Source organism: Chanodichthys erythropterus, chromosome 3 (assembly GCF_024489055.1).
Source record: "Chanodichthys erythropterus isolate Z2021 chromosome 3, ASM2448905v1, whole genome shotgun sequence".
In the NCBI taxonomy this organism is placed as follows: Eukaryota; Metazoa; Chordata; class Actinopteri; order Cypriniformes; family Xenocyprididae; genus Chanodichthys; species Chanodichthys erythropterus.
Genome location: NC_090223.1, coordinates 59,266,332 through 59,290,346, shown reverse-complemented (window position 1 = coordinate 59,290,346; position 24,015 = coordinate 59,266,332). Strand labels below are relative to the sequence as shown.

General features: G+C 36.8%; 1 long non-coding RNA gene and 1 pseudogene across 1 annotated transcript; one reads left to right on the top strand and one right to left on the bottom strand.

Moving 5' to 3' along the window:
- The window catches only part of LOC137006055 (zinc finger protein 721-like), a 970,851-nt pseudogene that overhangs the window by 455,705 nt on the left and 491,131 nt on the right, over positions 1-24,015 (bottom strand).
- LOC137007936 (uncharacterized) lies at positions 3,321-3,865 on the top strand. Its single transcript, XR_010892727.1, has 3 exons — positions 3,321-3,452; positions 3,542-3,656; positions 3,807-3,865. It is a non-coding gene; the product is annotated as an uncharacterized lncRNA (long non-coding RNA).

The window sequence follows — 24,015 nt, the reverse complement described above, 5'->3', positions numbered from 1 at the left end:
CGGTAATTCGAAAATACTAGTGCTATTCTACTAATACAAAGCTTAATGCTAAATCCTGAAGTAACCCTTTAACACTGAAATAAATGAAACTAAATGATCATAAAATTAAGACATCAGGACTTGCTAACCGACTCAGCAACATTTGTGTTTTTGCTTCTTTATGATATTAAGAATGAAATAAAGTTAGTTATGATCATCATAATTTAATAATATAATAATAATATTATTATTAATAATAATAATCAAATATTGCAAAATGAAATTATAAAACATGCCATTATAAAAAGGCTACATGATTTAGGCTTTGCACAGATTTGTAGTGATACACCGATGATAGCTTTGGCCTCGTGGACTACGCTCCAAGATTTGTGTCCAGCGATCAGAGTTCGAGTCCGGCTTTGTTGGTTTAATATTTGTCACAAATAAAAACATTTGAAATGTAGACCTACATTTATTGATTCAAAACACTTGTTGGAGCTTTATTATTCAATATGTCATTTTTAGTAGTATTTAGTAAGATGATAACATTGTACGCTGTTGATGTCGGCCCTTTAGCATTTATTGATGCTCTCGCTGGACTCGGTTCGGAAATATGAGAAATACATTTTTTCTAGACTAGTAGTTGTTCATTTAAACAATTAGTTGAAAAATTACACATTTATATTAATTTAATAACTTAAATATATACTGGATAGAATACTAAACCATAATGAGCATTTATTCCACACTCACGCGCACATAAAGCTTGCCATAAACCGGCAAAAGTATAGAGTTGGTATGAACTTAGTTCATTTTTAAATAATGCCCGATTGACAATCATAACACTGCTCAAACATTCAAAACCTCTACAAAACCAGTTGATACTTCAAACTCATGTTCTTGTCACAATTCATAATCCAAATTTTCAACTCAATATTAAATTCCAAAGCGATCCTTACAACCATGTTTTAAAAAACTCTGGGAACACCATTACGTTTTTTTTTTATTTTTTTTAAACAAAACTGCTGCTGATATTTGAATTATACAGATGTAAATTTAGTCATACTGTTGGGTAATAGTTGTTCCTTAATGGAAAAGGGAAATGCATGGTAATGCATGTTTGCCAAAACAAAATAGCATATGCAAACTTATCAGGGCAGTTAATAAAATCTGGAATCTTCAGAATGCTTTTAGCATGATGGAATGTGTTGTGAATCTCACATCGGCACCGGCCGGTCCAGAAAAAGAAACGTTGACACGTTTGTTACTCTGTCAGAAATTAAACAGAGGGCCCCATCTTCTAGCTCTTGGGACATCAAAGGGCCCCTCATATGGACTAAGTGCCAGATCACATTCCAACACACACCACACACACACAGACACACACAAAAACACACAAAATGGCTGCAATATAACAAAGAGTGAAAAATTTAAGGGGGTCTGAATACTTTCCGTACCCACTGTATATATTGTTCTAATGTCCCGTTAGGGTGATGCAATGGCATGACGGAACTGAGCGGGTCAGACAGTCTACCGCAAAAGAATATCATGAAGCATTCCTCATTAAAACAGCAGTGCCAGTTCAATAAAGTCCACAAAATAATCCTCTATAGCTCTTTCTCCTTGACGGAGACACATTAACTGGGCCAATGGGTTCATCAATAGCTGAGATCTAGCTGCAGGATCTTGTGCTGGCGAAGTCTTCTATGATGAAACGGGACTCAGGCAGGGATCCATTTGCAAGCTTTATTAAAAGTGAGCATGTCGCATCCTTTAAATTTACATTTAGTCATTGAGCAGATGCTTTTCTCCAAAGCGACTTACAAATGAGAGTAGTAGAATCAATCAAATCAACATGAGATTAACAGTATGTATGTGCTGTGTGAAGTTGCATCAGTAAAGTGCTCATAGCAAGGAATTTTTATTTTTTTTAAATAAATACACAGATAGATGGAAGAAGAATAGAAATCAAGGTCAGTGCTACTATTACTGGGTTAATTGCTGACGAAAAAGATACATCTTTAAGCATTTTTAAAAAAAAAAAAGGCTAAAGACTCAGCTGCTTGGATAGAGCGTGGCAGGTCATTCCACCAGCATCCTGTCACTGTAAACTGGCCTGTCAAACATCTTACATTCTCCACATTTCATTTAGCTAATTTCCTACTGTATCAAATGCAGTACCACGTTGATCTGCAGTCGCGGGTCTTTCATGTGGAGAACTCTCCTCTTAAATGCATCATTATGCAATAATATAAGTTAATGGCCAATCGAAAATTTATATAAGTCCACATTGGTATTTGCAGATGAAAAATAACACAAAATATTTTACATAAACTGATTATTAGTCACTCAAACCTCTTAGCGTTGATCGCGCACATCCGCCATGTTTTGTAGTTTTTAACATTTTTTACTCGTGTTTGTAGTTCTGAACTGAATCCTCGTCCAAAGCGCAATGGGTTGTGGGCAATATTAGCCTTTTTAGTGTAGATCCACACTTCGAAACTCTACCGGAAATAGTAGACCATCCGGGGACTTTTGGCACACTCCTTTCAACATACTATGCTTTGGGACACACTTACTTTAACCTCACATAGTATTTAGGATGGATAGTATGGACATTGGGACGCAGGCTAAGACTAAATCAAAAATGGCTGCCAAAATTAACCCTGCCTCACACAACATCAGTAGGAAACAAACTTCTTGTATGATACAAGTGCAAAAAAATAAAATAAAAACATAAATTAAACGAAACCTTACACACTTCATGCCAAAAGTGGCAGGAGCATTAACCATCCCTCTGATTGCCCTGTGAATGAAGCTTTCAAAGTTTTTTTTTAAGCTCTGACGTAATCTTGTAAACTTTAGGGGCGGACCACACGCATTAGTGCGCTATGAAGGCAACGCTTTTGCATCATTGCTTGGATTATATATATAGCCTATATTGTTGAAAATGTACGAGGAAAGCCGTAAGTGCATGTACCGGGGCTCAGCCCCGGATGTCCCCGGCCCAATTTAACCCCTGCACATAACACACAATGCTTCAAATGCCATAATACATATGAGTCTTTTCCATAAACGCATTCCAGACTCTGTCGATCTGAGGACAAGGAGAAGAGCGTTTGACATCATGTCATAAGCAGACTTGAGGAGGAGCAGAAGATTCTTGTTGCAGAGATGGACCAATATTCTTTCAACTCATGCTGATACCCTCAGAGAGCTGTCCCGCATGTTTGATAGTGAGACAATGAGACAGTGAGTATGTATTTGTAATAAACACTAGGGTTGCCCCAACCTAAGATTTTCTTGGAAAATGGACATGAAAAATGGTTTGAGTTCCAGGGCTGAGAAAGAAGTTCTGCGCTCCATCACAACTTTCGGGATATTTTTATTTTACTACACAAAAAAATGTGCAGTGGTGGAATTCACAGAAGACTGAACTAGTCCTAACCTCATGGTGGGAAGAGACCAAAGAGGTATGGTTTTGGTTTTAATAAGCTTTCACATTCATTTACAGTATTAATGTCTGTTCAAGAATGGTAAAGCAAACCTTTTACTTTTTCAGGGAACGTTCTGTTACTGGACTTATGGAAATGTAAGGCAGCTAGTAAAAAACTGCACAATGCCAGACAAAGGAAAGTGGAGGCGGTGTCTGCTTAAATAGATTTGGCTAAGAACAGGTAATTTAGTAGATTTTACATTATTTAAATTAATCTACAGTATTTCAGAGGGGATTGTTAAAATATTATCCGTTTATCAAGAAAATTGCTTTAAAAAAACAAACAAAAAAACTATACTTTACACCAACAACATATTTTGATACACCAAAGGTGTCCAGAAGACATCAAACATTGAAACGGAGGACCGCTCCACAATGAACAAAAAAAAGAGGGCACACAAAAAAACACCAAGATTTCAGTCTGAAACAGATTCCTCCTCAGATGGTAAGTATTCAAATGACTTCAAAGAATATTTTTAGCATAATAAAAATTGCCCCAGTACCCCAAAGCATTATTTCGACACTTGAAAAAGACACATTTTGTTAAAACTATAAACACTAGTGATCACTTGTTGTCACACATGCTGTAGTTTACTCAATGTAATCTATGCTCATATTCAACCAGGGGTCTATTAATTTACCATGTAGAAAATGTATGTTGTGTGCTTGTGGGAAGTGCACATTCTCACATTTTATTAATAGGCAGTTCTCTTTGTAAGCTCTTCTTTTCATTTTAAAGCATGTTTCTATTTCAGATGGCAGAATCTCTTCCTCCCAAATGTAAGTTGTTAAACATGTAACATGATTAACACATAACTTACACAGAAAAATTCCCAGAGTTAATTCAACTCTATGAGAGTTCATTTTAACACTTCACTGGTGTATATGTAATATATGTAATCCACACTGGCTCGAGTTAAATTAACACCTAATTATTTTAGGTCCAGAGCTAATAAGTTGCATAAATAAACCAATACATAACAACAACATAAATTAAAAATTAAATGTGAAAGTAACACTTTTAAATTCCCCGTGAACAGGAAGTTGCAAACAACATTTCTCCAGTGTTGTGATGTATTTTCAAGAGAAACAGAATATTGAACAGAGGGCAGGGTTTTACTTTAGCGCTCCTCCCTCTCCGTCTCTCGCTCATGGCAGATGAACAGTTGCAGAAGAGTGGTTTACGCGTTTTCAACCCAAGCCGTCAAACTGACGTCATCAGAGAATGAACGCCATTCCAGACCGGAAGTAACTTTTCAGATTTTGATTAAAGATTACTGCGACAAACAATTTTTTTCTGTGTTTTAACTTGCACGGATTAATTGTTTACCACAAGACTACTAATATGCACTAACAAAGTAAATAGGATCGATTTTGATTTCATGCTGACTTTAAAGGTGCAGTATGTAATAATTTTGTCCGCTAGAGGTGGCTAAAGGCCTATTCAAAACAAAAGCATAGCTTGAAGACGCCAACATTGAGAACTGAATCTTGGGACATGTGGTCTCCATCTCAACGGATGTTGCCACGGCAACCCAGCGCATTGTCTGGCGCTCTAGATGCATGGTCGAGACTTGAGTGCCTTTTAATGAGGTGGAGTCCCCTCACTTATTTCCTGATCTAGTTTATTTTTCTGAATAAAAAAAATACTACTTTGGTGAATAAGCCTGGGTGACCAGAGGATCACAGTGGGACGCGTACTCGCCTTCTCACGATTTACAAATAGTTGGAAACATTTGGGATATTGTAAGTACTCAAGTGAACAAAATATATAACATTGGCCCAGTGATTTTTGGATATTTTACTGCAAAAATATTACATATTTTACCTTTAACTTGTGCACAGATTTTTGTTTTTTTGTGGTTTTAAAAAATGAATAATTAAAACACTGCCTAGACAAAACAATGGAAAGGCACAACATATGTATCCTCATTTGGCCCATATGCATTTTAAATGTTATAGGGTTTATAATGCTTAAGATCATCAGCTTTCACTACTGCATCAAACTCATTTCCATCAACAACTCTGAATGCACAACAATGCTCAGTGAAGTAAAGTTTTTCAACCACAAAATAAACATTTTCACCCAACACAAGAATGTTGGTGATTTTACAGAATACTGGAAGCTCATTGTGACGAGCAGGGCGGGCGAGAGCCGTGAGGGAACGGCGCGAGGCCGGTGACGCGAGTGATAATGAGCGTCACCTGCGAGGCGTGCCGGCCTCGAGTCTCTCACGGAGGAGCTCCGGAGGCATAAAAGGAGGAGCGACATCAGTGAAGGACGAAAGAGGACCAGGCCTGGACTTTATTTTATGTTTTATTATGTTTGTGTGGCCGGCAGACGTCCGCGAGGGTCTGCCGGCATTACTTTCGTTTTGTTTGTTTATTTTATATTAAAGTTTTGTTGAATGTTCGCCGGTTCCCGCCTCCTTCTTCCCACATCTACTAACCTTGTTACATTGGTGCCGAAACCCGGGAGGAAGGAGGGACATGCTGTCGGAGAGCCCTCGCTGCTGAGGGGGATCGCGGTGCTGCGGAGTTCGGGCAGCGCGGAAGTGAAGACCGCGAAAGGCTGCCCGAGGCGGTGGTGCTGGAGCCTTGTGAAAGGTGGGACGGAGACCCGGATGCCGTGCTCCTGGGACGAGGTGGGGTGGCTGCCGTCCTGGACCTGGAGGGAGCGGAGGAGTCGCCGCCGTCTGCCGTGGGCCGGAGCCTGCTGCCGTCCGCCATGAAGGGGAGGAGCAGGGGACGGGGGACTCGCTGCCGGCTGCCCTCAGTCGGAGGAGCCATCGCCGGCCGCCAGGAGGCGGTCGAGGATCGGGCCGTCCACCGAGCGTCCAGTGCCACCGCATGGCACCGCGAAGAAGAGCCTCTTGGCAGGCTGAGGACCGAGCGGCAGTGTGTCTGGGAGCCGGACCCAGCATTTTTTTTTTTCTTTCTTTTTCCTCTCTCCCCTCTCTCGTCCTGTCGCTTCTTGCTTCCGTCTCCTTTCTCTCGTCTCGTCTGTCCTTACCCCCAGGTGCTGCGGCCGCCGAGACAGGCCCCGGGGGGGAGTGAAGCGCAGTCTCGGAGGTACCCCCCGGCCTGCGAGGGGCGTTGTGGGTATGTGACGAGTAGGGCGGGCGAGAGCCGTGAGGGAACGGCGCGAGGCCGGTGACGCGAGTGATAATGAGCGTCACCTGCGAGGCGTGCTGGCCTTGAGTCTCTCACGGAGGAGCTCCGGAGGCATAAAAGGAGGAGCGACATCAGTGAAGGAGGAGAGGACCAGGCCTGGACTTTATTTTATGTTTTATTATGTTTGTGTGGCCGGCAGACGTCCGCGAGGGTCTGCCGGCATTACTTTCGTTTTGTTTGTTTATTTTATATTAAAGTTTTGTTGAATGTTCGCCGGTTCCCGCCTCCTTCTTCCCACATCTACTAACCTTGTTACACTCATCTTTTATCTTTGTGCATATAGCAAGGCCAGGACTATATTCAGTGCCATCAAGTTTAGTCCAACTGTTAGAGTAAATGTCTGTACTGTGATATGCAAAGCAATTGCCAAATCTTAACCATTTTCAGAGTCACTTAGAGAGAAATTGTTCAATGGTCCACATTTTTTCTGCTGTAAACTGAGCGTTTTCCAGTGAGTTCCTATTGCCATTCGATGTTTTTTCGCAAGCGACTTTGTGATGTTCTTCTAGCAGGTTTTTGAAAAGTTTTGCACCTCAAATCACATTCTTCAAAAGTGCAAACAAAGGTCCGCGTGCTTCTGTATTAATCTTTTCTGAGGGTACACTAATTTGAATGTTGATGGTGATCGCTGATCAAGTGTTTCCCAAAAAAAAAAAAAATGCCATAAGTAACGACAAGCAAAAAGACAATATTAATAATGTGCAGTAAGATGAGCAACAAACTCCAGTTTGGATTTCCTGGAGGCACAAGTTCACTAAAGAGTAAGGGTGTGTTTCACACCAAACAGAGTGTTTGTATAGAATTAAATCCAATGGAATTTCCACAATGTTGCAAGTTAATATTTGTCAGACAGTTTCTGCACTCTGTGTAACCAAAGTCAAAGAAATAAATCCCTAAAAGGTGATAATTTTTTTATATGAAATTTTCAGTGATGTATCCAAATAAAACTTTCAGCTCATATTGAGCGACACCCTCTAATATCTCATGGATTATATCAAAGGAATAATTGGAACAAACATGAAAATACTGTAAAGTGTTCAACAAAGAGTCTCTTTTAACCCCATATACAGAGTTCAACCGTGTATCTGACTGAATGTCCCATCTCAAAGCTGGCTTTATCACGGACTACTACCCTTAGGTCATCTTCACTATAAACATTCTGGGCCTCAGATTTTTCAGTTAGACACAAGAGAAAATAGTAATTACTGTTAAAAGACTCCGTAAAACCAAGAACATGCATTGCCAAGTTATCTCCTACAACCTGACAAATTGAACCATAAACCTTTTCAGAAGAAATGGGCAAATAAATCCCCTCATTCTCAAGAATTTTAACATCTGAAATGGCATCAAATCTATACTTTTAACATCTTCAGAGTGAAAGAGAGAAACTAGGTAGATGTTCAATAGAGCAGAGTTGAACTTCAGTGGAAGATTTCTCCAAATAAAATAAAGACAGCCAATCTTGTGAATCCCATGTTTTACCCCCAGGGGATCGTAGGTCTCAAAATCATTGTAATACAGTTGTATCTGTAAGGAACCGTTTTGAAAACAATGGGTGGCCTTTGCAGTAACTTCCATCAGTAACATACATCAGGACTGATCAAAATACTTACAAATATCTGTGTTGCGAAACAAATTTTAGACTATCCAAAATCAGGATGTACACAAAAGTCTCTTTAACTGGAACCTGGTGTTACAATTTCCTAATTGGTTTTGTGGAGGAACGCAACAGGGTGGTTGACATATTAGCCTGAAAAACATTTTTTTTAAAAAAAAACTTCAAATATTAGGCATAAAAAATATTGAGTTGTGTTGTACTGACTCTTGAATTTCCAAAAATAGTTGTGGTTTTTTAGATTTTGTATTGGAAATTGGATTTATTCATCGATTTGTTGCATTTGTGCCTAAAATTGTCATATGGTGTGACATAAAAGTTATTCTATATAAAATGAAAATGAGATATACTCTCCCTACGTAACTAACTTCACCATAAACCTTTATCATTACTATCTTCAGATTTACATTTTTTTGGTGCAGATCCAATATATTTTGTATTATTTTTTAAATCATCATGCAAAGTAAGACATACCTCTTCAGCCTTTCCAGATATTTTAGATTAATTCTGACAAACTCTGTTATAAATCTAACAAAATGCCTGTGACTCTTGCTGATACTATTTCTCTTTTGCTCAATCGCCTTTTTTATGATTTATAACAAAAAAAGTAATTTTATTGTCAAAATTCTGATTGTCACACCAAATGATATAGTGTCACACTATATGACGAACTGAAAAAAGTGTATTATATATGCATTCATCATTCAATTAATTCAATTAACATTAATAGGACTAAAAATCATGAAACTTACTTTCATTATTTTAAAACTTAAGATTTTATTTATGAAATATGAGTAAATCAAACTCCATATCATGTCAAGAAACTTCAACATGAACATTTTAAAATTAGAGGACAGTGTTAGAGGACAAGAAACAAAGAGGAAAAATCAAGGCATTCAGTGTGTACTCCCTTCCTCCTTCAAGAGATGAGAAAATGATAGAGATGTGGAGAGACACATAAAAGATACAGAAAAGGAAAAAGAATTGAATTGAGTCTTTCCCTGTATTTTTGTGTCCTCTCTTTACTTGACATTTCTGCCTGACACAAACAAAAAATTGCATCTTTTAATATGCAAAGTATGGCAAACATGGTGAAACATGTTTAAATTAAGTATACATTTGAAAAGCAACACATTAAAGGGTTAGTTCACCCAAAAATGACAATAATGTCATTAATTACTCACCCTCATGCCGTTCCACACCCGTAAGACCTTCATTCATCTTCAGAACACAAATTAAGGTATTTTTGATGAAATCCAATGGCTCAGTGAGGCCTACATTGCCAGCAAAGTCACCAGACTTCTCAAGATCCAGAAAGGTACTCAAAACATATTTAAAACAGTTCATGTGACTAAAGCGGTTCAATCTTTATGTTATGAAGCGACGAGAATACTTTTTATGTGACAAAAATAACAAAATAAAGACTTTTCAACAATATCTAATGACTCATAACACTGCTTCATAAAGCTTCAAATCTTGTTTCGAATTAGTGATTCAGGTTGCATATCAAACTGCTAAACTGTTGAAATCACATGACTTCGGCACTCCAAACCACTGATTCGATTCGTAAAGCTCCGAAGCAGTGTTTTGAAATGGGCCATCATTAGATATTGTTGTAAAAATGTTGTTATTTTGTTTTTTTTTTGTCACACAAAAAGTATTCTTGTCACTTCATAACATTAAGGTTGAACCGCTGTAGTCACATGACTGTTTTAAATATGTTTTGAGTACCTTTCTGGATCTTGAGAGATTTGGTGACATTTCTGGCTATGCAGGCCTCACTGAGCCATCGGATTTCATCAAAAATATCTTAATTTGTGTTCCGAAGATGAATGAAGGTCTTACGGGTGTGGAACGACATGAGGGTGAGTAATTAATGACATTATTTTCATTTTTGGGTTAACTAACCCTTTAATTGGATGGGTAATTTAATGTTCACCATTAATTTATTACAATATGTTTTGATTATTTATTTATCATCAAAAAAGGGGTATGTCATATTGTGTGACAAATGTATCATATGGTGTGACCTGGAAAAAACGGTCACACCATATGATACGGTGTCACACCATATGATGTTTTGCTCAGTTAAGAATCTCTCAGTTAACTAAAAACAGCTAGCTTATACTTAGCACGTAAATTGCCACATGACAGCAATGATTTTTAAGAATAAATGAGTAAAATTTGTAAAAAAGTGTTTCATTTTTATGCAAATAATGTCACACCATAAGACACAAAACTTTGACCACTAGTGAGCTGATCAGATACAGAGTTTTTTAAGTAAAAATAAAAAAGTCAGAACTCGCCTCATGACCTTCCAAACCACTTTAGAGATGACAATGCAACGTCCTGGTTGAGTGTGGACCTCTGCTTCATAATGTTGTCCAAATTATTGCCCGTTCAAAATATAGATTTTAATGTCACACCATATGATGCCCATTTTACGGACAAAATGTATTTGGCCAGAACTTGCTTAAAAATCATGCACAGACATCAACACTTTCTTTGTTCATTAAAAATGCCTAATTCTGTTATTTAAACTGTAAATCTATCAATTATTTATACTTTGCTGAGATATATTGTCATATTAGTAAAGTCACACATAGCCCGGACAGTCACACCATATGACAATTTTGATGTTTAGATCAAAATTTGAAGTATTGGTCTTCATACACCAACTAAAGCTATGGTACGCTGTTGTAATATCTTGTTAGAGGAACAACATAAGGATATAAATTTTTAAAAAATACCCATTTTCTTTAGTAAATGACATTATGGACAGGTAGAACTGTACGTCATGTCATCCACCCAACTGCAAAATGGATGGTGGTGAATGAATGTGCAACAGCATGAAGCCACACCCTCTACAGACCCAGAATTGTTTCACAACATGTCAAATAACTACAGATTTCAGAAGGGAAGTCAAACAAAAGCAAAATAGGGGTATCAGATTTAGAAGGGGGTGTTGCCAAAACAACAAAGAGATCAATCTAACTCCTCATTAACCAATTTACTAAAACTAAAAGAAAAGAAAATACAGTTAACCAAGCGAACTCCCTAGCTAACATAACCAGAGGGCTGTTTCATAAAACAAGATTTTAAAACAAGCCAGGCTTATTTTACTTAGTCAGACTTGTTGTCAGTGAATTCTGTTTCATAAAACAAACTTAAATTAGGTCAAACTCAGTTACTCTGGCAAGTTATGTTGGGAAACCAGCCTGGTCCAGAGCAGGCTAACTGTCAGGCTAAGCTGATCCGATCTGGCGAAATGAGTCGGAAGTCGCAACGTTCTATTTTAAGATATGGGCCGATAATGTGGAAAAACAATGAAAAAAATCGATTATTTTTTTTTAAGCTAATTTCAAAGAACGGACTTTCAAAAATAATCTCCCAAAGTTTCGTAGTCCAGATTGAGTAAAGGTATTTAAATGGCTATTAAATTTGACATGGTTTTACTAAATTCGCTGGAAATGATCTTCTCAATTCCTCTCATCACTTATGAGCATTTCCCAGTATCCCCTGAAACGGCATTATCTCTGCTCTACAAATATGGTGTTACACCAGGGGCGGTTTCTTCATTAGGGCAATTGGGCGACGCACCACCAAAGTGAGAAAGGGACGGATTTTTCAACCACATTCAACCACAGAGTTACGCTAGCTGTCACTGCTAGGCTGTTTGTTCTGCCTCTGGATATAGTCCAATCAGCGTCGAGTCACGCTCTGTGGAGTACCGCCTCTTTTTTGGGCATTTCAGTCTGGCGGAGATTTGCCCCGAGTGCTCCCATAGACTTCCATTCAAATAACTTTTTTTTCGAACTGCAGGCACTGCAATGCAATCTCTATGGGTTCCGGGAGGGCTAGCACTAACGTGCTTTCGTCATCATACGTAACCTTAACTTGTGCAGCAATTGGTGGAAACAACCATACCTCTGTTAATAATTTGTTTTAACCTGAAGTGACATTTAATAATTTCCTCAGTGCATAATTTACATTTCACAGATATATTCTCCATCTGTAAAAGTTAGGAAGTCGAGAAAATATTTCCATTTTGCAGTCAGGCGTGGACAAGCTTCAGCAAGCACAAACTTCCGTGAACGAGCGCCGCCGCGCTCAGAGTTCAATCTGAGTTAAATACATTTGCTCAAAATATTTGTTGAAAATTTGTTTCTGTTGGCGAACATAATTGTCATATGTAGAATTTCGAAGTGTATTTGTACGATAGAAGTAACTGTGTAAAGTGACTATTCTAGGGTAATCAAAATAATAATAATTATTAGTCTGTTCTTTTGTTTTTATTTATTTTCATTTTTAGTTTAGTGTATTTAATTTCTGCTTCAAAAAACATTTTGTTTTAGATTATAAAGGTACAATTTTAGAATGTAGCCTAGGCCTAATGTGATTTGACCCCTTTTTTGCACATGATTTATAGCATATAGTACAGTTACATTCATGTTTGTTTTTATAGCCTTCAATATGAACATTGTCTCTAAGACAATATTGGGCAGGATCTTAAATATTATTATTTTTTTAATTAAATACAGATTTTTTTTTTAGATCTCAGCCCTATGACATGCTTTAAATACTGAATTTTCCATGTTTTAGATAGATACATTATTATATCAGTTGTTAAATGGATATTTAACAATTAGCCTATTCATTCCTGCATTTCTAAAATTTTTTTTTTGCGCCCCCCCCAAATATTTTTTGCACCAGCCGCCACTGTGTTACGCGTTGTATAGAACCAATCAAACAGCTTAGAAATGTAAACACACTGACCTAAACGCTGATTTTTAACAATGGGAAGCCCTGTTTCGACTAACAGGCACGCGATCGGTCCAGCCATCCTCCTGTCAGACTAGCGCGCCTTATAAAATAAAACTCCCATTTGCGTGTCTCTCTTTAAAAGCCAATAAAAATTTAATCCATATAGGTAGCACAAAAAATCTTTTTGCATACAAAACCAAAGACTTTAAACTTTCATATCAAGCCTCCAACATGCTTCTGTTGCGTTGTTTTCACCCTCTAATGAGTCTGAGTAAAATGCGTTTACAACAAATATAGCACAGCCGCTAACCGAATACATGTATATTTCACGTGCTCATAACTTCATGAAAAATGCACTAATCATAAAAATCGCACATCAATATTTAAAGCAGATTCTCAAGATTAAAATGAATCCAAAATCAGATAATAGAATCTCATCTTTTTAATGCATCTAACCATTTTGAAAAACTCCTAACGAGTGCTGAGAAGCACCTCTAAACCGGAGTTTACCGCCCGTTGGCGCCACCTGGCTGCGGAAAAAATGAACAACAATTTTTCAAACTATTCTTTATCACCACGAAATTTGAACCAGATGCAGCTCACATATTGGAGAGCATCACCAAAGCGATCTTATTGTGTTCCTGAGTTATTCCATGTCAAATAAAAAAAAGAAAAATTCTCTTAAAAAAAGTATATATATATATATATATTTGTCTTTTATCAGCTGTTTCTCAGCAAGAAAATGTCCAAATGTAATGTAATTTATATTTTCTTTTAAATGTTTTCTATCAAATGATACCTTTTGACTCTCCTTGCTACAGTTTTGGAGTTATGAGTCTTTACTTTTGTGTGTTGCTCAGGGAAAAAAAAAAAAAAAAAAAACCTCTAAAAAAGCCTTTAGGTCTTAAAGGGTTAATTCAAATAAATACTTTCAAATAATTTGAGCTTCAGCCTGGTTTAGCATTTATATATATATAAAAATGTCTTTGGTCAAATTAAGCTGTAAAATAAATAGTTTATCCCTTTTAATGCAATGGATTTTGAAAGATGTCAACAACAAAAAAACGGGCAAAAAACTTTAAAAGCGATTTTCTCAGGTTTTCAATTGGAAAAAGAGGGCAGACAACCATAATTCAAATGGGTATATCTTTAAAACCATTGAAGGTATGACTTTGACTAGGATATCATTTTAAAGCTTATTGTCTCATCTTTTTTTGATAAAACTCTCAATTTTGAAATTTGGGCCACTGTGACTCATTTTGCTGGATCAGGTCACATATTGCTAAATAAATAAAAAATTAGTGTAAGTTTAAGGCATTTTTTTATTAAAGGTAAGTATGATGGACCAAAACATTTAAAGAGAAGTAATTTCTTAAAAATTAAGTGTTATATAGCACTCTGAATCATTCTCAGACTTAATGCTGACAACAGAGGAAGCAGGAAGGAGAAGGAGATTTCTTAGCACAAAAGAGGACAAGAGGATTACCAAATCATTGTTTTAAAGGTGCCCAAGAATGCTTTTTCACAAGATGTAATATAAGTCTAAGGTGTCTCCTGAATGTGTCTGTGAAGTTTCAGCTCAAAATACCCCATAGATTGTTTTTAATTAATTTTTTTAACTGCCTATTTTGGGGCATAATTAACAATGCACTGATTTTGCCAGCGCGCCGCCCCTTTAATTCGCCTGCTCCCTGCCACATGAGCTCTTGACTATATTACAGCACATTTACAAAGTTCACACAGCTAATATAACCCTTAAATGGATCTTTACAAGATGTCCGTCATCCATGCTGTATGCATGCTTCGAATTATGTGAGTAAAGTATTTTTTTTTTATGTTTATATTTGATTCTCTATGAGTTTGAGGCTATATGCTCCATGGCTAACGGCTAATGCTACACTGTTGGAGAAATTTATAAAGAATGAAGTTGTGTTTATGAATTATACAAGACCGCAAGTGTTTAAAAATGAAAATAGCGACGGCTCTTGTCTCCGTGAATACAGTAAGAAACGATGGTAACTTTAACCAAATTTAACAGTACATTAGCAACATGCTAACGAAACATTTAGAGAGACAGTTTACAAATGTCACTAAAAATATCATGATATCATGGATCATGTCAGTTATTATTGGTCCATCTGCCATTTTCGCTGTTGTTCTTGCTTGCTTACCTAGTCTGATGATTCACCTGTGCACAGATCCAGACGTTACTGGCTGCCCTTGTCTAATGCCTTGAACATGAGCTGGCATATGCAAATATTGGGGGCGTACATATTAATGATCCCGACTGTTACGTAACAGTCGGTGTTATGTTGAGATCTGCGTGTTTTCCGTAAGTCTTTTAAACAAATGATATTTACATAGAACAGACATACATTGAGTCCATTGCTTTCTCTTTCTTATGTACTGAACTCTTATTATTCAACTATGCCAAGGTAAATTCAAATTTTGAATCTAGGGCACCTTTAAGTGTGAAAATATAGCAAAAGTAACACAGAAATTCAAAGTCAATAGACCTGTGACAAGGCCCCTGAAACAACCAGGCCTTCTTTTTAAATCTTTCATTAGGTGATGAGTGATATTTTTGCAAAGAGCAGGAGAAATACCAAGCAAGTGTTTCAGCCAGCAAAAGCTATGAAAAGAGTGACAGTAAGATGCAGCCTGCAGAAGTGACGTGTGGTTGTTGTCCACATCGGAACTACCCACTGTAATCTATACTCTGGTATGTATATATATTATATATATATATATATACATACAGTACAGTCCAAAAGTTTGGAACCACTAAGATTTTTAATGTTTTTAAAAGAAGTTTTGTCTGCTCACCAAGGCTACATTTATTTGATTAAAAATACAGTAAAAACAGTAATATTGTGAAATATTATTACAATTTAAAATAACTGTTTTCTATTTGAATATATTTGACAAAGTAATTTATTCCTGTGATGCAATGCTGATTTGATGATCAAGAAACATTTATGATTATTTTCAATGTTGAAAACAGTTGTGTACTTTTTTTTTTTCCAGGATTCCTTGATGAATAGAAAGTTCAAAAGAACAGCATTTATCTGAAATACAAAGCTTCTGTAGCATTATACACTAACGTTCAAAAGTTTGGGGTCAGTAAGAATTTTTATTTTTATTTTGTTCTTTTGAACTTTCTATTCATCAAATAATCCTGAAAAAAAATATTGTACACAAATATTTTGTACAATTGTACACATTAAATGTTTCTTGAGCATCAAATCAGCATATTAGAATGATTTCTGAAGGATCATGTGACACTGAAGACTGGAGTAATGATGCTGAAAATTCAGCTTTGCATCACAGGAATAAATTACTTTGTCAAATATATTTAAATATTTGTAAAATACCAGGCAAAAAGCAAATTCCTAAGCTGTACCATTATTTTTAAAGATCACTTTATTGTATTAGAAGCACACAATAATGATGGAATTAGCACACTTCAAGTTTAAAAACAAGCATATTCATAGTAGACATATATATTACCTACTAGTGATTTTCCAGTGATACTGAAGACCTTGATTCATTTACTCAGTGCTGGAGCTGAACTCTGCAGCGCAGTGGCCCTTCAGGACCAGATGTGAAAAGCCCTGCTGTATTATGATAGTGTAAGGAACCCTGCATTGGCCCAAAAACGGACTCCGACGCGCCCGGGCGAAGGTTAGCGCGTGTATGCCTTTTCAGCGTCTCTGAATGTTCACTTAATTTCACTCGTTTAATCTGACTCCAATTTCAAATGATTATTACTCTTAGGTTGTGTCTCCAATTAGAAATTAATCATTAGTTATGCTTTAATTTAGTTTTTCTATTATTCTGATTACCTTATAGTTTCAATTATTTCGTTCATTGCAGTCCCGGTATCGCTTTAGAAGAGTCACTTTGGCGAACTTAATGCTCTTCCCAGAAACAAACTCGTCAGTTCTTACCTTAAACATTGGATACAGGGTAAACATCTACCTTTAAGTCGGTCGCACTCTGCTTACTCGTAACAAAAAGCATAGTTTTTATATATTTATGTAAACTTCAACTTAAGGCAGCGATAGTCAGAAATCGAAATGGACTTAATATATGTGCCCCATGCTCCATCTATTAAACATTTCGTATGAACAATCCTGAACACAGATTTGAGGTAATACCTTCGCTTTGATCTACTAGAAATAATGGATTAAGAATAATACAGAGTTGGGGGGTTGCATACTGTAGATGTGTGAGGGCAAGGTGTTGTCCTATGCTATTCCTTTAAGATCTTCTCTCCAGATAAGCTTTATTGCTTTATTGCAGGATGCTTGATCTCTGTTTTTGTTAAGCAGGAAAATCAAGCCTTACAATAGTAATGTAACATCTTATAATGGTATGAGACATAAGCTGCATTTAAGCTTTGTACTTACTTCATGAACTTGATGTTGCAACCATGCTTTATATTGCTTTTTCCTAAAACCTTAAATCAACAAAAAAGATTAATCAGTTCCACCTCAAATCAGTAATAAAATGAAATACAATACAATGTTCACTAGCCAGTACCTTTATGGAAATCACTTTCCAATCTTATTAGGGGCCAAGCCCCGAAGGGGCTGTAGCCCCTATTGTAATTGTACGTTTTCCCTTTTATTATTATTATTCTTCCTCCCGAATGGGAGTCTATGGCAGCCCTATCAACGGAACATGAGAAAATGATGAAATTTGGCACAGTTGTAGAGATGCTCATGAATAGTGATTGGACCAAATTTGGAGTCTCTAGAACCAACTCTATAGCGCCACCACCAGTTCAAAATTTCAACATTCTAACGGTTTTAACATTTGAACTGTTTGTCATAGAAAAAATAAATTTAGTTCATCTGATTCATCTCTTCATGCTGATGCTATTCAACTTCTTACATTAAGTCTCCACCCATTACAGTAGCGGCCATTTTGAAAAGTACAGTATTTGTTTTTTTCGCTTCTCCTCCTTCAAAATGTGTCCAATTTTGTCCAATCTTTGATCAGATTATCTTTGGACTGAGCCGCACAGAAATGACTGAACAGATTTTTTTTATTCATCTTTGTTCAAAGGTTATGATGTCACGAAGTTAACGAGGTCGACCCAAAATTAGTATAGAGGCTGTATCTCGGCCAAACTTTGAGCAATCGAAACAAAAATTGGTACACTTCATCAGAACCATGGTCTGAGGGTCTATGCCAAACTTGGGAACAGCGCCACCTACAGGTCATGAGATATGAAAAATGGCTATTTTGGCCAATAACTTTTGAACAGTTTGTCAGAATCAAGATCTTGGTGTCTATGGATTCCTTGGATCATGCCGAATCCGACGATACTGATTCTGTCAATATTGGATGAATCACGTGTCCGCCATTTTGAATTTTGTCATAAATTGCGATATCTTTTAAACAATTTGACATATCTTCACAAAAATTGGTATGTATGACCTTTAGAAGGTCGTGAAGGTACCTGAGAAGTTTCAGCACAGCGCCACCTAGTGTTCCACAGATGTAATGATTATTTCAAAAACGCTTATAACTTTTGAAAACACTTTCCAAAATGTGTATGCTTCATGTCATTTTATTCCCTGGCTTATGCCGATTCCGACAATGTATCATTTGTCATTTTCCTTAAATGTACCTGTCTGCCGTATTGAAGTAAATGAAAAACAGTTTTTTCGCTACTCCTCCTACAAATTTTGGTCAATTTTGTCCAAAATCAGCTCAGATGATCTTTGGACCGAGCCGCACAGAAATGACTGAACAGATTTTTGATATTCACTACCATTTCCGAGATATTCATCTCTGAATGTGACCTTGCTTGTGTTTGTTGTCTTATGCTAGTTAGCTTAGCACAGTAATTGCTTAGCATGCTAAACTATTGCTATTCTTTCTAATGTGGTCTTCAGTCAACAGGTTAACCAAAACTTAGTTGGCATTAAATAACTTTGCATACTAATATGGTTAACATGCTATGAAGCTTTTTTTTTTTTGTGAACTCTTTCTCACACTGAAACCTCTGCTTAGCATACTGATGAACTTGCATGGCTGATTAGCTCAATGTGTTACGCCACGGATCCCGAATGCTCTGCATCGTGGGTTCGAAACTCAGTGTGACACATGCCCAGACCGCATGAGGTACTGTGGCAGGAAAAGATGCAGAACTTGTGTCTGTTCTAGGCATTCTGCCTAAAACTGGTCTAATCTGAAGCTATCACATGCAATTCCTTTATGTCCAAATTCGTAGTTATTCTTCTTCCCCCTGTATGGTAATCAATGAACCATAAGAAGGAAAATTATCAAATTTGGCATGCTTGTAGTGATAGTAATTAAAAGTAATTTGACCAACTTTGGAGTATCTAGGACTAAGTCTATAGCGCCACCACCAGTTCAAATATTCACTTTTGTAAAGGTTATAACTTTTGAACCCTTTGTTCCAGAAAAATGAATGTCAATACAACTGATTCCTCTCTTCATACTGATCACATTCAATATCTTACATTAAGTCTCCACCCAGTACAGTAGTGGCCATTTTGAAAAGTACAGTATTCCATTTTTTCACTACTCCTCCTACAATTTTTGTCCAATTTTGTCCAAAATCAGCTCAGGTGATCTTTGGACCGAGCCGCACAGAAATGACTGAACGAATTTTTGATATTCGCTACCATTCCCAAGATATTCATCTCTGAATGTGACCTTGCTTGTGTTTGTTGTCTTATGTTAATTAGCTTAGCATGCTAATTGCTTAGCATGCTAACCAGTTGTCATTCTCTTTAATGTGGCTCTTCAGCTATCAAGTTAACCATGAGCTTCATTAGCATTAAGTTAGCTTAGCATGCTAATATGGTTAGCATGCTAAGTAATGCTTTTTTGTAAATTCTTTCTTACACTAAAAGTTCTCTTCCACAGATTGTTGAATGTGCATCCTCAAGTAGCTCAATGTGTAAAGCCTGTTACCTGATGAGCTCTGCACCCCAAGATAGTGGGTTCGAATCCCAGGTGGAGCGGTTTTATGAAATAGTGTGTTTTGATTCCTTTACTGCCTCTTGGATTAGAAATAAATGCTTTTTGTTTCATGCTGTGTTCATTTTCATCTAAGCTTATGTACATTCTGAGTTCATTTTCGCCCGTAATTCTGAACCAGCTGTTTCATGTTTGTTCATTTTCTGCTGTTTTTCCTCTTCCTGCTCTGTATTGCGCTACAGCATGATGAACTGCAGAATGATCTAAAGTAGTTATTAAATATAACATTCAGTGCAGTTTTATAAAAATTCTTCATTTTGAGTTCATTTTCACATGAACTAATGAACTTCGGTAGGTGTGCCAACATTCACCTGCACAGTGGTGCAATGAGATGAGAAATGGACACTGGACTCGGAGGTCGTGGGTTCGAATCCCGTGTGGGGTTACTTTATACAATTGTGTGTAATGAGTCATTTTGATACCTTTTTTATCCAAATAAGCATTGTACTAATCTTTATTCCTCTTGAATGAGATACAAGTGTTTTTAGTTCATTCTCTGTTCATTCTCTGAACTTCTATTGATTTTCATTTCATTTCCACCTGTCCTTCTGAACCAGCTGTTTTGCATGTACATTCAATTTCTGCTGTTTTTGCTCTTCCTGCTCCGTATTGCGCTACTGCCCCTTCTGGGGCTTGGCCCCGAATTGCTGCTTGCAGCTATATTTTTAGTAGTCCTTGGAATTTTTCTCTTGCTTTGCAGGTACAATTTATACTCCATTGTCTGTATAGAGATAACAATACAGTACAAAATCAACATATTAAGACATTGCATCAGAATGAAAAGTAACAATATAAGAAATGCAAAGTTAAGACTTTAGGGTTACTAAAATGTTTCTTATGATCTTACATTCTATTGATTTAAAGATTATGCTTCACCCTTTGACATTATTTTGGTAAAGTGTTTGTACAATGTTTTATTCTTACATTATAAACCAGACATGAAATGTGTCACTTTTAAATACATAATTGTTTATTAATTATTATCAATTAATGCAACAAGAGTCTATCTAAATTTCAATATTGCATAATAATATAACAAAACAACATAACTATTGTAGCACAACCTCAGTTGATGCCATAGCATCCACGTTTTAAGTTTTATTTGTTTAACAGTAAAATATAGGCCAGGCTACGGATTGTAGCACCTTAAAGCTGCTGTCCGTAACTTTTTTATGTTCAAAATGTACAAAAATTATATAATGACAATGTACAACATGAATCCATTTTCCAAACCGTGTTTTTGTCTTATCCTGAATCATTATGGTAAACTAATAAGTGTTTATATTCTGACTATTTTAGACCGGACTGGTAGGACTCGCTGCAGAGTATCACAGTAACTGCGTGACTCGCCATAGACATACACAGAGAAAAGTAGCTCCGGCTACAATGTTCTTCCGCAAGATGCGTGCAGTTCTGTTTATTAACCGCTAGAGGGCCAAAAATCGCGGACTGCAGCTTTAAAATATATTTTTTTAATTAATTAAAATAAATAAATAAACGCAGTACTTACCATGAAAAGTCAATTGTGTTGCTGGTCTTAAATCTGTTACTTTGTTGCTTGCGCACGCTCAAGGACACTCTTGAGGTCTTCACGGGTCCAAAAATTCATACCCGAACCCGAAGAGACCCGTAAATGTGCTACACGGAACCAACCCGGCCTGACTATTATTTTGAAAGTTGGACCCGAGCCCGTGCAGAACCGAGAAATGCCATAAATGTACTACCCGGACCCGTCTAAGCTGGACCCGAACCCGACCGGACCCGTCTGGACCCGATCGGCACATAGGTCTATTCCACATCAAATTGCTATTAATAAGTCAATAAACAAGTTGCGAAAATAAAATGTGTTGTCTTACCTAATATTAGTAGGCTATAGCTTTCTCCCTTGTACCTGACTGTGATGCACTTGCCAAGAAAGTTCATCCGTTATTCCTCTTTATTACTCTTGCCGATTGAAATGCTTAATCCACTCATTATTCCAGCTTTAAAAGTTCACTTGCTGTCACGATGACAAATGCGACTTTGCAGTTTTGCATTATTTCGTTGTATCTCGAGTCTCGATTCAACTCACATAATAAAATAACTTTGACTGTTTGCCCTTTTGAACTATAATAACGATTGCTTGTTCAGTGACATGGCCGCTGACGTTAGCATTACTTATTTACGGTCATTTCTGTGCTTTCTGAGCCGAGTCTGACCAAAACTTTAGATATAACAAGACGGCATAATGTTATTATAAAAACAGGAGAAAGAAAGTGCGCTCGCATGAGATGCTGGAGCAACCTGAAACACAAGCTTTAAGCGTCACAGAAAACATTTGTGTGATAGTTCATATTTTGTTAATGATTTGAAATAGGCTATGTTATTTAAATGCGAATGTGCAAGGCTACAAGCAGTTCTTGAGATTTGAAGTTTGTTTGCATTACTGTTGCACACGATAGGAATAGTAAAACTCGATGATCACCGTTCGCTTGCATTAACTCCGCCCGCTCTGCTTCTGATGGCTGGGGTCACTCGTATTTTTTCACCTTATTTCCTGGCTCATACTTTGCAAGTTACAAAACACGCACAGCGCTGACTGACTCCCAACACGGCCGGGTGATCTCCGAATCAGATCGGCTCAGGTATAGACACAATGTTAATCAGACCCCGGGAACCGAAGTAATAGATAAGGACCCAACCCGGAGCCGGCTGACCATTTAAAATATAGTCCCGAACCCGTAAGGGTCCCGGGTCGGGCGCCGGGTCCTCGGGTCTTCTTTGTAGACCTCTTGGACACGCGTCAAACACGCTGTGACTTCCGGAGAACAGTGCAATTGCGCCATCTATTGGTGAATCGGGTAAGTAAAGCTTAATTTTCCAAAAATTAAAATACTTGAACGTAAAAAAAGACACCTTAGAATAGTGGTGTATTCTGTGCTTCTAATATGTAAAGCTGCTTTGAAACAATTACAAATTGTAAAAGCGCTATATAAATAAATTTGACTTGACTTGACTTGACTATTGAAAAATAAGGATAAAATGCCAACTGTTCAATTTCTTAACAGAGTTAACTGTAGGCAAATATGTTACTATGGAAACATTAAGCAACAGTGAAGTTAACGGTTTTGTGTTGCTCGCTATTTAAATGATTAAATTATCTATCTATCTATCTATCTGTGTTTCTATCTGTGTTTCTATCTGTGTTTCTATCTGTGTTTCTATCTGTGTTTCTATCTATCTATCTATCTATCTATCTATCTATCTATCTATCTATCTATCTATCTATCTATCTATCTATCTATCTATCTATCCAGGGGCACCTGCAGGATTTTATCTCAGGGTACACACAGAACCACCCCCACCCCCCTTTTTTTTTTTTTTTTGCTGTCCGCAAAAACCCGATTGAATTGAACGATCTAATGCTGTACAAATTGAGCAATCGACTGTCTCTTTCATGTTCCCCACTTTTTGGGTCATTCTACAGAAACGTCCACTTTTGGTATGAGAAACTGTCTTAAAATGTATTTCGTTTTTTAACATTTATACTTCGACTACATTATTATATTACACTTTGACTTTATGAATACACATAAATGACAGCTTAATGATATATATATTTTTTTTGTTCATTTATTTAATGACTGCATGTACCCGTGTTTTTGTCACTGGTGTTACCTTACTTCTCTGGCATTTTTAAACATTTTATGAAATATTATTTCTCATTTTTTTCAGAACATGCAATCAGAGTTGAATAATAATTGAATAATAATGATAAAAATAAAAAATAAGGAGATTATGTGTTTTTTATTTTAATCAGGTTAGTTAAAAGTGTGATTGAATGATGATAATTCAATTGCTCAACCATGTATTTGCTATAACAATGAAAATATATGAAAAACAAGTTATAAACAAGTAATGATGCAATCCTTTAAATCTTAATTCTTGAGTGGAGCTGAATTCAATGTAAAATTATCATGTCACA